Here is a 15,147-nt window from a genome sequence, read left to right as displayed (position 1 = left end):
AAAATCGTCCCTAACTCCAAATGCAACAACAAAAATGATGCTAGAAGTTTGTAGCAAAAGGAACCTTAACCCTGATCATAATCCAAAAAAAAAATCATTATGGTAACAATAATCTTTACCTTAAGAGTAATATTAATCAGAGCCCAGATGATGCCTGCATCCAATCAGAAGCATGCTTTGCATTATTTAAGAGTTGTATTTTTTCCAATGAACTCTCTCTATTATCACGTTTATAGAGTAACAGAGTCTGTTCTTTTTCTCCTGACACTGTGCCTTACTCCTGACATCCCCTGGAAATGACCCAGATAGGGCACCATCAAAGTAATGCTAATAGTAATGTCAATCCTAAGGGTATCTCTAGCCTCAGTGTTAATGGGACGCTAACAACAATCCCAACAGCCTTAAACATTCTGGTGGTGTGAAAGAGGTGCTGCCTTGCACATGCTGGGCAGTCCCATTGCCTGTTAAATGCAGGCGGCAGCGTAGAAACATGATGCCCGTGGTCAGAATGCCTTGTGGCAGATCCTGGCACCGGAGAACTGACCGGAGAACCATGAGAGAACTGACAACAAATCACGCGACATCAGAACCGACCCAGTGGTTATTTACAAGCCTTGGGAGACCCAGACAGGATCTCAGAGTGGTGAATGTAGGTACAGAAGTTGTTACTACTCTGTTTTCTTCTAAAAGAAGTGTTTTTTTTCATCTCAGAAGTTGGGGGGGGGGGCTCAGGGGGGGGGGCGGGAAAGGGATATCAATTTAATTACTCATTAATTTATTGACAGACATTCACGTTTGCTACGTTTGGAGAAGTTTTTATTTGTTTGCTGTGGTTTGATTTTTTTTTTTTTTCTTTTTTTTTCCCCCCTTCCCTCCTCTTCCATCTTTGTGTTCTTCCCCTATAATCAAAAGAGAACGGATCCCCAGGGTCTGTCCCGCAGACGTTCTTTCCGTGGTCTCTGCTGCCACCTGCTGGCCAATACACGGAACTGCCACTGTTGGGCGTTTGGTGCCGCAGGAAGCACAACGCAGATCTGAGTTCTGACCGGTCTACGCAGCAAATCCGCCAATCTTTATTGCGATAAGCCCTCCACTCAAGAGCATAAAGTCTTTGCCTGAGGGCAGGGTTAGTAGTAATGGATGTCAGTTTTGAAATTTCCAGTCCATTCACCATAGCACTTTCTGCCTCCATGTCCCATAACCAGAGCAGCTATGCTGGCATGCTCTCTTGGTTTCTGTCTAAACCACTGTACTATATCCATCAGTTCAGCTGCTGTATTATGGGCAGCAGGGTTTGGGGGGTGGACACTGGTCAGGGCACTCCCACCAGCCTATCCTGCATTTATTTTTTTTCATTTATGGGTTACAATCAGTCAGATCTCAAATAGATCTAGTCCAAATGGAACCTCAAAATCTGACCTTTTAGTGCCTTCATTTACAGAGTCCATTTTATACAGATTCCCTTGTACAGGGCCCCCATGGTCCTCCAGACAGTTGTTACTGATCTTCCATAGGAGAATGATTGAATTAGGTTTTTTTCCCATCAAAACTGCCACCTGTCTTTCCAAATTTTTTACACTATCATTCAATAGCTGATTTGCATCAGCCTGAGCCTCTTCAGTTATGTTCAGACAGTTCAAGGCCATTAAAAGTGGCCATGCCACCATGAACACAGCTAACTGTCATTCTCAAGTTGTAAGTATGTCTTTGCTAAGACCATGGAAATAGTCAGGTGGGCCAGGGACTCATGGACCCTCCCTCCGTCCCACACAGGGCCCCATTTTTCAGTGACAGAAGCAGTGCTGCATTTTGAGGATCCTAGGAATCCCAGGACATGCCCTGACAAAAGGTCATTCAAAGGGCTAGTCTTTCCCCATCCAAACAACTCCATGATATTCACAGAATCACAGAATTGTAGGGGTTGGAAGGGACCTCCAGAGACCACTGAGTCCAGTCCCCCTGCCAAAGCAGGTTCCCTACACCACGTTGCACAGCTCAGCATCCAGGCAGGTCTTGAATATCTCCAGAGAAGGAGATTCCACAACCACCCTAGGCAGCCTGTTCCAGTGCTCTGTCACTCTCACCGTAAAGAAGTTATTGCACACATTAGTGCAGAATTTCCTATGGTGCAGTTTCTGTCTGTTTCCCATTGTCCCTCCTCCACACACTGCTGAAAAGAGTCTGGCCTCACCTCTTTGCCCCCCACACCTCAAATATTTATAGACCTGGATCAGGTCCCCTCTCAGCCTTCTTTTCTCAAGGCTAAACAGACCCAGTTCCCTAAGTCTCTCCTCATAGGGGAGATGCTCCAGGCCCTTCACCATCTTTGTGGTCCTCCACTGGACTCTTTCCAAGAGATCCCTGTCTTTTTTGTACTGGGGAGCCCAGAACTGGATACAATATTCCAGATGAGGCCTCACCAGGGCAGAGTAGAGGGGGAGGATCACCTCCTTCGACCTGCTGGACACGCTCTTTTTAATGCACCCCAGGATGCCATTGGCTTTTTTGGCTACAAGGGCACACTGCTGGCTCATGGTCAATCTGTCGTCCACCAGGACGCCCAGATCCCTCTCAGCAGAGCTCCTCTCCAGAATCTCTTCCCCCAGCCTGTACTGGTGCATGCAATTATTTCTACCCAGGTGGAAGACTCTACACTTGCTTTTGTTAAACCTCATCCGGTGTTTTACTGCCCAGCTCTCCAGCCTGTCCAGGTCTCGCTGAATGGCAGCACAGCCTTCAGGCGTGTCAGCCAATCCTCCCAACTTCGTGTCATCAGCAAACTTGCTGAGGGTGGTCACTATCCCCTCATCAAGGTCGTTGATGAAGATGTTGAACAAGACCGGACCCAGCACAGACCCCTGGGGGACGCAGCTGGGGTGGACCAGGTATGTGTATGGTAAGTGGAGCCCATATGTCTTGAGGAGACATCCTACACAGTTTACAGCCATACGTGCTGCTCCCAGGGAGGTGAGCTCATGGCTTTGGTTGCCAGCTGGGTAGGAAGACTCCTTGGGTGAGTTCCTATGAAAGGGAACTGTATGTCATATGAATGGAAACAAGAACAAATACTCTCTCCCAGGTAGTTAACAATAGGAGGGACCTAGGTTGGTCTCTCCTACGGGTATGGGATATAGTGGATAGCCTGTCAAATGGTAGCCTGGGTTCTCCAAGTTGTAATCACGGGGGTTATAGGTTGTATGTTCAATATTATCATCTGCTTTAAGTGTTTGGTACCGTGTGTCAAGCCGACTCTGGGAAAAACATTAACGTTTGCAACTGGTCGACCAGAGTATGAGTGTTATTAAGATTCCAGCTAGAAAACGTTGTCAGCATTGTGTAGTATGAATAAACCATGGTTTTTGATCTAAATGTCAGAGTGAGTGTGGTGTGAGTGAGACACAGAACAGCTGCAGGGTGAGTGCCGAGTCCCGATCCATGTTTCCTTCCTCCTGTGAGGGAAATGGCCAGACACGGACAAAGTGAAAGACTGTGTTGTCTGTCCACTCATATGTACTTTCTGCTTGTATGTAAGAAGACGGGAGTTTGTACTCTGTAGATTAGTAAGATTGTCCTGAGGAGAGGTGTACATTCCACCCGACCAATGAATGTCAACCCATTTATGTAATACTATGTACTGCTTGCGAGGAAGTGTGTGAGGGAGGTGGTTCAATCAGTGCTGGTTCTGTGGCACAGTGTTTATAACTGAAGAATACAGACTGTATTAAGGGAGTTTATGTGAACTGAAGAACTGTACTGTTTGACAAACAGTTTTGATGGTATGAAAGTGTAATTGTTAATGATATATGGAAGTGTACTTGAGGGAATGTGGAAGTGTATCTGAGCATACAAACAGAGGAAGCATTTACAGAAGAAAAAAGGTTAAAGTGAGTTTACCTGCACTGACATGAGAGCAACACCCTGAACCTCTGCCCTGTGAGCTGAGCAGAGCAGAGCAGAGACACAGTCCTCATGTATCAGGTAGTGTTATTCTGCTTACCAAATGAATGAGTTCACTACAGAAGAGGCGAATCTTCCCCTCTGCTCCATTTGTGGCATACTCAGGAGTTCAAGACATTGCAAAGCTATGGCACATCTACTTTCTTTCAATGATGACGCCTTAGTATGCTCTGGGCTGTCATTTCAATTGCATCTAAAGAAGTCTAGGGTCATGCCAGCTGACAGGAAGCTGGCAAATGTTGTCTCATTGTAAGGAAGAGCAAGAAAGATGACATGGGCAATTATGGACCTGTCAGTCCAGAGCCTGGTAAAATTATGGAGAAAATGATGGTGGGAGTTATGGAAAAACAGCTGAAGGACAATTCTGTCATTGGTTGCAGCCAACACAAGTTTGTGAGGCGAAGGTCCTGTTTAATTTAAGCTCATTTTGTGACACAGTTATCCGTTTAGTTGACCAAGGGAAGCCAGTTGATGTAATCCTTGAGGATTTCAGTGGAGATTTTGATACTGTTTCTCACAACAACCTTCTGGACAGAATGTTCTGCATATGGCTAGACAGAAACACAATGTGGTGGGTGAGCAGTTGGCCAGTAGGTCAGTCCCAAAGGATTATAGTCAGTTTTTTCCATCAGGCTGGTAGATGGTCACTGTCGGGGTCCCCAGGGTTCCATTTTGGGGCCACTTTCCTTTCATGTTTATGCAGATGACTTGAATGCAGGACTAGAAGACGTTCTGAGCAAGTTTGCTGATGAGACCAGATGAGGAGGTGCTGTTGCCTCGACTGAGGGTGGAGAGGACTTGCAGAGAGATGTGGACAAGTCAGAGAAGTGGGTACCAGTTGGTACTAAGCACCAAGTGCATAACGTATAACAAGAACAAGTGCCTGATTGTGCACCGCAGAACATAAAGGACTTCAAACTCTGGGAGAATGTGCAAACGAAGGCACTGGAACTGAGAGATCTGAAGTTCAGAGTTTCACAGGGATTGACTGCTTGTTCAGACTGGGCCCTTCTCACATCCCTTCTCACATCCTGCAATGAAACATAGGTCTCATATGGGACATGAACCTCACAGCGTCCTTGCACCACATGTAGAGCCTGGGATCTTCTGTCCCCATGTCTTTCATTTAACATCATACGGACCTCCAACCCATTGCCCCAGGAAATGCCAGGAGCCAACATGAGAGACAGGATCTCTCTACCACTGGTCTTGCAATCAGGGCTTGACCTGTCTGCTTCGTAAGGCAAAGGAGAGGTTTCTTAGCATGCCAGTGCCTTTGCCTGCCTGTAGTCATGGCTTCCAGTTATCTTCTCTAACAAGTCCCTTGGGAAGCTTACTTGGTAATGGCCCTCAGTGGGCCCATTAATACTCCAAGAAACTTCACTGTTACTTCCGACTTTGTCTTGTTGAGCACTTTGTGCAAACTTCTCTCTGCACTAGAGGCTGATGAACTCAGCATCAAATGCACCCTGGGGCCCATTATAACCTAAAGAATCTCCTGTGCCTTATGCCATCTTGTTATCTTCTTCAGGTTATCAGAACTTGTTCAGCAAAAAGGAGGGATATCTGGAGAGAGCTTAAAGAATCCAGTATAAATTTATTGTCTATTTATTTATAGTTGGGTTTAAAGATGACATTAAAGCAGCACTGTGCAACTGATACCAATCCAGGATGTCCCAATGAGTTCTGTACTGTTACTGTGTTGACAAAGGTCCTTCTCAACCTCCCCACCCAATTTCTGCTCACAATGGACCTATGGGACTTGCATCACTTTTCTTCACATCACTCTTCTCCTCTGCATTCATCCGCTCAGTGTTAAAACTGCTTTGCACCAACTCCCACTGGCTTTCCTCAGAGAACCAGCTACACATGGAAAAGGAAAGATTTCTCTTTTTTATCTGGCCAGCAAATGGAAAGAAAGGTGATGCAATTGAATGAACAGTAAAACACAGTGATCAACTGCATGCCATGTTCAAGCTGCATCTATTGAAGTTTGTCTTTCATATGGAATACTTTTAAAAGAAATGATTTATTCTGAGGTAGGATAGGATAGATTGAATCACAGTGAAGTAGTTGACAACAGAGGCCATCAGACTCTGGTAGATAGAGCAAATTCCAGTAATCTCCCTGGGATAGATCAGCCAGGTAGTTGAGAGGTATCAACTTAAAACTGATCAGGACTTGTGAGTATTTCACACATTGAGATGGGTTAACACATTCTCATTGATTTATATCTTTGTCTCCAACTCTGTTTTTCACTTTTACTGACATTAATGAACATCTTTCAGACTTCGTGCCTTAATAAAAAAGAGACAGTGATTGAGAAAAAGAAAAAGTATAAGAAGAAAAAGAAAAAGAATAGATAGGAAGGGATAGATCAAATCACAGTGAAGGAGTTGACAACACATTCCATCAGACTTTGGGGAGATGGAACAAATTCCAGTAATCCCCCTGAAAGTCAGAAATCAGACAGATAATTGGGAGGTATCTGACTGAACAAAGAGCAAGGGATGGAGAAATCTGGAGGGCAGTGGGAGTAGTGTGTGCCCAAATGGCCTGCTGAAAACATGCCCTTAACCATGGCCATTTCTTTAGGAGAGCTGAAAAAACTTGGAGGATGAGGCACATCAAATAGGCAGCAGGGAAGAGTAGTGCTGGGCACCAGGCTACAGTCACAGGGCATTGGCACTGGCACCGCTGTCTGTGTCTCTGAACCTGAAGGCATTTGTGTCCAGCGAACACAGTTCTGGAAAACATTGTAGTTTCAGTAAAAGAAAAAAAAAGACATCAAATCACCTCAAAGATTCATATTTACAACTTAAAATGGAACAAGACTCATGAGAATTTTTCATGTTGAGAAGGGTTAACACATTTTCATTGATTTCCATCTTTGTCTTCAATTATTTGTTTCAGTTTTATTGACATTTATGATCAACTATTAAGCTTACAGCCTCAAAATAAATAAATAAATTAAAAGAGATACATTTGCATCTTGCACATGGCCTGATGCCCCTTTCACCTTCACAGTTCCCACAAGTCCTTCCATGCCGGAGAGTATGAGATCCAGCAGAGCACCTCTCCTCTTTGGTTCCTCCACTGCTTGGTCAAGAAGCTGCCATCTGTGCTCTCCAGGGATCTGCTGGATGCCACATGCCCTGCTGTGCTGTCCCTGCCACAGATAATGGAGTGACAAAGGCCACCAAATGGGACAAGGGACAGACAACATCAGATTCCCATCTGTCTGCAGAGGGCACCTTCCATTTACTCTCCCTGATCAGGAAGACAGGAAAAGACACTGATGGTCTCCTCTGTTTGCCATTTCCATTAGCTCTGACCTGTCTGCTCTTCCATCCCCAGGCAGAGCTCAGTGCACTCTCACAGAGGGCAGTCGCCCTTCTTTATCTCCTCGCCCATCCATCCTAAAGACTCGGTATCCCCCTTGTGCTACAGTGCAGTTGTGGAAACCATTAAACTGTGTCCCCATGGTCCAAACAGGAGCTCAGGCCTGCAGCTCTACCAAGATTTCTAGCTTCTTGTGTGTTGGTGTTTGCATTAGTGCAAAAGCACAGAAGTAAATATCCTAATTGAAAAGCATCACTGGACATTGCCTGACTGGATAGCTCATCTATAGAATCAGTGTGCAGAAGGTGGCACACAAACATTAGACCGATCGTGGGTCTTGGAGGTGACGTAGCAGCACGGACACACCATGGGCATGGCTTTCCTGAAGGCCCTGTGCTGCTCTTGTAGCTGTGAGTGAATTCACCGGACAGCCGGTGCTATCCCCTCTCTGGCCCTCAGCTGATGCCCAGGAAGGAGGTGTCTATCTCAGGGATTTCCCACACGGTTTACAAGCACTTGCAAACATCAGGAGCAGCCCAGGCACCTTGGGCATCACCCAGTGTCTGTGTGTGAGCTGCTGCCTCCCAGCTGAAGGACCGAGGACTCAGAGCAGGAGCTCACATGCAGGCAACTCCTTGTGCACTTCTGAACTGAACCAGAGAAATCCCAGCTCCTGTGGTTCTGTGGGGAGCCGAATCCCATTTCAGCTCCAGGATTTCTGTCAAGGGATGAGACTCCTGCGCTGCCTCAGCTGGATCACTGCCCTGCACAGGGAAAGTCCAAACCTCGCCTTCCTTGTCTGGTTGCCCTTATTGTTTCATCAAACGATCTCTGGGAGCACTCCCCATATGTCTCCAATCAGTCACTGACCACTGGACATGTGGTGGTTAATTGAGTGGATTTCAAAGCACAGTCATGATGCTGTTGTCTTTCAGGAGCTGTTGGCCATGAGGACCCAGGGACATGTCAGGGGAAATGAGTGGGAAGGATAAAAATGACATAATCTGCTGCTTGCTTGTCCAGGTTCCTGGGACACAGGGAGCTCATAAACGTGGGCAGAGCTGCAGAGAGACAGCTGTGCCCAGGAGCAGATCTCGTGCACAGCACAGCCTGCAGGTGACAGAAGGAGAGGAGAGAAATTGGAGAGAGCTTGCAGGATGTGTGTGGTGTGAGCGGGCTGTGAACTCACTGCAGGAGCATTGTTCACAGACCATGACAAGGTAAGTCTCACAGCTGACCATGAGCTGCTTTTAATTAAGGGGTAACTATAACTGGGACATCCCATAGGAGATCTGACTGCAGGCACTGCATGTTTCTTTACTGTGGAAAAAGCTTTCTGCTCCAGCTGAGACGGGTGCCCAGGGCTGTCCTGCAGAGCAGGGTCCCTGCTGTGCCCCAGGGGCTGTGTGCCGGGTATGGGACTCTGCCGCCTGCCAGGCTCAGCACTCAGCCTGCCCGGGGAGCTGCCCAGGGCGCTGCGGGGAGACGTGTGGGGTAAGGAGCCCCCGGCAGGGTTTGTGCTGCCACAGCTGCTGCCTGGGGCAGGGGATCACAGCTCCACTGCACAACTGAATGTTTCTGAGGGCACTTTGCAAGAGGAGAGCCAAGGCAGGGGGTTTCCATTTCCTGTTCTGAGGCAAAGAGGTTTGGAGTCAGAAATCTAAAAGGGGCAATAAGAGTTCTGAGAATTTTTCATCAATCAATTGCTTGTTTTGTGAACACTCACACATGATGTGCTTTCAGTCTCCCCTTTCTCGAAGGACTGAATTATCTTCATTTTCTGTAGGCATGAATAATTCACTTATCCTACAAACAGGCAGCATTTTCTAACTGAAACTGAATGCCACAGAAGCTCGGGTAGGGGGCTCTAAGAGCACTTGGGGTAAAGATATGAGACATGAAACAGATGAAAATATCCAGGGAGAAGGGATAAGAAAATAAGAGGAAGGTTAGAGCTCCATATGCTGCTTCTGCTTAAGGAATGCTGATCTACATGAAATTAAATGCAAGTAATGGTGCTAAATGTACACTGTTGTAGGAGAATTAAAACATTTCATAGTATAGCAGGAGTAGTGCCTCTGAGAATGGTCTGGACTTGTCATTATCTTCTGCACTCTGAGCAGGACTCCAAGCCCAACAACAGCAGATGCCCAACAGCAGCTCCATCAGTGAGTTCCTCCTGCTGCCGTTGGCAGACACGCGGCAGCTGCAGCTCCTGCACTTCTGGCTCTTCCTGGGCATCTACGTGGCTGCCCTCCTGGGCAACGGCCTCATCAGCACAGCCGTAGCCTGCGACCGCCGCCTGCACACCCCCATGTACTTCTTCCTCCTCAACCTGGCCCTCCTCGACCTGGGCAGCATCTCCACCACTCTCCCCAAAGCCATGCCCAACACCCTCTGGGACAACAGGGCCATCTCCTACACAGGATGTGCTGCACAGCTCTTTTTCTTTACCTTCTTCATGTCAGCAGAGTATTCCCTTCTCACCATCATGTCCTATGACCGCTATGTTGCCATCTGCAAGCCCCTGCACTACGGGACCTTGATGGACAGCAGAGCTTGTGCCACCATGGCAGCAGCTGCCTGGGGCACTGGGGTTCTCAATTCCCTGCTGCACACTGCCAGTACGTTTTCACTGCCTCTCTGCCAAGGCAATGTTGTCAACCAGTTTTTCTGTGAAATTCCCCAGATCCTCAAGCTCTCCTGCTCAGAATCAAATCTCAAGGAAGTTGTGTTTCTCATTTTTACTATCAGTTTAGACGTAGGCTGCTATGTTTTCATAGTTGTGTCCTATGTGCAGATCTTCGTGGCTGTGCTGAGGATGCCCTCTGAGCAGGGACGGCGCAAAGCCTTCTCCACGTGCCTCCCTAACCTGGCCGTGGTCTCCCTGTTTCTCAGCACTGGTGCTTTTGCCTACCTGAAGCCCCCTTCCATTCCCTCCCCACTCCTGGATCTGACAGTGGCACTTCTGTACTCAGTGGTTCCTCCAACACTGAACCCTATTATCTACAGCATGAGGAACAGGAAGATCAAGCACGCTCTCAGGAAGGTGTTGCAATACTCACTATTCCCGCTTCAATAAAGTGCACATCTTCATCGCATGATTCCCAGTGATGGTTCTTATCTTTTATGCATCTTTGATTGATTGATTATGTGAGATATAGCAACGTGCAAAAAAATGTTATTGAACTTATAAATAAAAATTTGTTTCACTTCTTTCACACCTACTATCCATTTTCTCACTCCAAGAGCTCATGTAAACATGGAACCAGATTCCCCGAATAGGTTAAGAGATAAATAAATAGCATTCAAAATACGCTTTTCCTTAGCTCTTCTCTTATCCAACTTTGTCTGGATTTGGGGAAGGTACAGCCACAGATAGAAGCACAACTAGTTCTTTTCATTCCTCCTCTCTTTACACTGATACAGTGCACAGAGGATTCGAGTCCTCTCATTTCTACAGGCCTGAAGGTCTTGTGTGTCTCACAGCAGTCCCGTCGTCTCTACAGCAGCACTCAGGGGTTTGCTTAATTTTCTTATCTCAATACTTGGAACAGCTACAGGACCTGTAGCATAAGTGACCGCAGAGCTCCTTATGAGGGGTGGAGTGACAGTGGGATCTGTCCAGAGCTTGGAGCAACTGCAGGATGTGTAGCAAAAACTTGGAGCTATTGCAGGGACTGTGCCAGGAGTTGCAGAGGCTGCAGCAATGTCAGGAGATCCAGCTCTCTTCCCCTTGAAGATGCTGAATAGTGTTGAACACAGCTCAGTAGGTGTGGGCCAGGCCCTGGCACACTGCAGTCATTTGGGCCTTTTTAGGATTACCAGTGCCACAGCAGACCTGTCTCCAATATTCTACCAGTTTCTCAGGATCCTGCAGTTGCTCGGAGATGAAGTTCCAAAGCCCTGGGGGTGCCCACCGCTCCAGGCAGCTGCCCAGACTGTCCCACACCCCCCGCCATGCAGAGCCTTCTCACCTTGGGGCAGATCTCTCACTGATATTCCTGAATAATTGTTTAACCTCAATCCTAGAATCATAGAATCACCAAGGCTGGAAAAGGCCTGAAAGATCATCCAATCCAACCGTTCACCTATTACCAATAGCTCCCACTTAACCATGTCCCTCAACACAATATCCAGTCTCTCCTTGAATACCCCTGGTCTCCCAGAAACGACAGTGTAAAATGTGTAATTCCTAATCATACCAACAATATTACTTCCAAAACCCAAAGATGTCCAAAGAGCTGAATGTGCACAAAACTTCACTTTGCCAATTTTATCGTGGTACAAACCAAGGTCAAACAGCATAGCAAAATAAATACCCTAATCCAGCATCCAGAGTTGACAAATGATGCAGCAGGGAAAACAAGCAGCAAGCAAGGAGCTGTGAAATGCAGCTTCATGAGAAGACTCAGCAAGCTTTACAAATAGGGAAACTATCAGCACCATGGCCTGCACATCTCCAACTCCCACAAAGCCCTGTCCACTCTGGACAGATGTGCTGTTACCACAACCCTTGGAGCCTCACATCAGGCACCAAAATGACTGTGGTTGTTGAACCCAACATGTGGCTCAGCAGCTCACAGTGCTTGGTGCACTGCCCCATTCCCAGTGGGATGGGGATGAGAACTGGGAAAAAGAGTACAACTTCTGGGATGTAACAAAGCAGTTTACTAAGAGAGATAAAAGAAGTGGAGTAATAGTAATCACTATATATCCGTTGATATAGAATCGTATCTAACAACTGATGCACAAGCACTTGCTCAGCACCACCAGACTGATGCTCAGCTGGGCCCTGAGCAGTGAAGAGACTGAGATGAACTCCCAACACTTTCAATACAATTTCTGCTTGCTGTCAGCTGATAGACAACGTCTCTTTGGCCACTATCAGTCAGCTGTCCTCACTCTGTTCCCTCCCAGCTCCATGTGCCCTTTACTGACCATGGCCTTGGCTCCGTACAACACTGCTTAGCAGCAGCTGTAAACATCAAAGTGTTATCAATGGTTTTCTCCTCGAACCAAAACACTGCACCATAGCAGGCAGTCTGAAGAAAAAAAATTCATCTGAGCTGTAACTCAGATTCCTGCCTGTCCCCCTCCTCTTGTTCTTCCTGATCAGGAAGCAAGGAGCAGAATATGCTGCTCATCTTTTTGAAACCTTTCCATCAGTATTCAGGTGGCTCCTCTGCCATCCCCGGGCAGAGCTCAGTGCACTCTCACAGATGGCAGCAGCCTTTCTTCATCTTCATTGCCTAATCGTAATGAAGAGTCTGTACCTACTTTGCTACAGTTCAGAGGTGGGAACCATCCCACCATGTCTCTGTGAGACAAACAAGACCCTAGGCCTGCAAAGGCACAGATATTTGGAGTTCGCTGAGTGAATGTTTGTGGTCCTCTCATTAGTGTAAGGATTCTTCAGAAAGCATCCCCTTCCAGAAGCATGCTTTGATTTAGCCTGTCTGGGTCTTGCATCTACACTGTGGTACTGATGTTCAGGGCCTTGCTCAGAATCAGCAGCCTGCATGAAAGGAAAAGCTCTGTGGTTTTCTCTTGATTTGTCCCGTTTATTTCCCATGCTACCCGCACTGGTCTACAGGCACTTTAGGGCAGCAGTAGGTTGGGGTTACCCCCAGAGGGTACACAGTAAGATTTAGGACGGGGTATTGGCAACAAGACTTTCTCTGAGGAATCCTCACACAATCCTATAGAACAACTCAGAGGCTTTCCATTCAATCTCCAACAGCAACAATATCCCTCAGCCCTTCTCTGTCACATCCAATTCCCCACCCTTCCCCATTTGGACCTGGTTTAAAGCCCTATAATCAATCAGTGCAGGAGCATTTCAGATGGGGTCATGGAGGAGGCAGACTGCCATTCTTGGGGTGGCCATTTTCCCAGGAGGGCATGGTGGGAGGGCTTTGTCCCATCTAGTTCCACCAACACTTGCATCCACCCAGCAGAAGGCTGTGCCCTCTGTGTCCCACTTGAACTCTGCATGGAGCTTACAGTTGGCAGTGACATGGCTGAGAAGCTCTGGGCATGGATTAAGGGACAGGGAATTAATGTGCCTTCCTAACTTCCTCCCTGCATGCCTTAGCAACTTCCTTGTAATCTCCCCAAGTACCCAGCCCCTTCTTCCAGAGGGCGTGGATTCTCTTTTTCTTCCTGAGTCTCAATAGTTTTTCCCAGTTCATCTGCACTGGTCTTCTTCCCCTATGGCTCACCTTATGGCATTCAGGGACAGCCTGATCTCGTGCCTTTAAGATTTCCATCTTGAGGAGTGTCCAGGCTTCCTGGACCCCTTTACCCATAAGGAGCGACTCCCAAGGGACCTGTGCTACAAGTGTCCTGAACAGGTCAAAGTCCGCCCTCTAGAAGTTCAGGATAGTAGTTTTGCTAGTCACCCTTCTGACATCTCCAAGAATAGAGAATTCTACCATTTCATGGCCACTCTGCCCAAGAGAGTCCCCAACCTTCTCAACTCCTACCAGTCCTTCACTGTTAGTGAAGAGCAGGTCTAGCAAGGAACCACCCCTGGTAGGACTTCATACCAGCTGTGTAAGGAAGCTGTCTTGCATGCAATCTATAAACCTCTTGGACTGATTCCTCTGCTATTTATTATATTCCCAGCATATATCAGAGAAGTTGTAGTCTCCCAAGAAAATGTGTGCTGGCAATCTTGCGACTTCAGTAAGCTGCTCATAGAATGCCTCACCCATCAATTAGGCGGTCTATAAGAAACCTTTAGCAAGATGTCACACTTACAGGCCTTTCCCCCGATCCTTACAAACATGCACTTCATTCTGAAGCCCAAGCTCTTCAACATCAAAACTCTCTTTAATATAAAGGGCCACACCACCACCCTTCCTTCCTCCTCTATCCCTTCTGAAGAGCTTGTAACCATCCATCACAGCACTCCAGTCATGGCAGTGGTCCCACCATGGGTCGGTAATAGCAACTAGGTCATGGTTTGTCAGATGCACAGTTGCTTCCAGCTCCTCTTGCTTGTTGACCAAGCTGCGTGCGTTGGTGTAGACGCACTTCAGCTGAGGCATCTGCCTCTCTCCCAGCTCAAACAGCATTTCCCTAGGCTTATCTCTGGTAAGCCCTGTTTTGTCCACTCCCCCATCGTAGCTAGTTTAAAGCTCTTTCGATAAGCCCCGCTACCGTCTATGCTAGGATTCACTTCCCCCTTTGAGACAGTTGGGTTCCATTCATGGATAACAGACCATGGGCCAAGTAAACTGTCCTGTGATCAAAGAACTCAAAGTTTCTGGCTCAGTACCAACCTCTGAGACAATTGTTCATTGCTTTGCTTTCCAAGCCTGCTCTGTGTCCCTCACTGCCACTGAAGGTATAGAACAAAAAATCACTTGATCTCCCACTTTGTGAACTAAATGGCCTAAATTCCTGAAATCTCTTTTTATAGTTTGTAGTCTTATCTAAGAAATTTCATCACTGCCCACCTAAACTATGAGTAGTGGAAAATAATCAGTGGACCTAACCAGCATTGGGAGTTTCCTCATTATGTCCCTGACCTGAAACCAAGAAGGCAGCAGACTTACTGACAACTGGGGTCCAGTCTGCAAATGGGGCCCTCTATTCCTCTGAGAAGGGAGTCACCCACCACGGCCACCCTTCTTTCTTTCATGGCAGAGGAAGTCACAAGGCTTGGTAGTGACTGCCTTGCATTAGGTTTCCTCCTAGGCAGATCCTCCATTGCCTCCCCATTCTTATCTCCTTCAGATTTCAGAGTGTCAAACCTGTTGCTTAGATGGATCAGGGGTCGAGGGCTAGGCAGGCATGGGGGGGCTCCTGTGATGTTGAGTTGGGACTCTCTTCCAACCC

This window comes from Coturnix japonica, chromosome 13, assembly GCF_054131305.1.
Source record: "Coturnix japonica strain WE chromosome 13, WE-NBRP24, whole genome shotgun sequence".
Taxonomy (NCBI): Eukaryota; Metazoa; Chordata; class Aves; order Galliformes; family Phasianidae; genus Coturnix; species Coturnix japonica.
The sequence above is the reverse complement of the archived record's forward strand: the minus strand, read 5'-3'. Positions refer to the sequence as shown.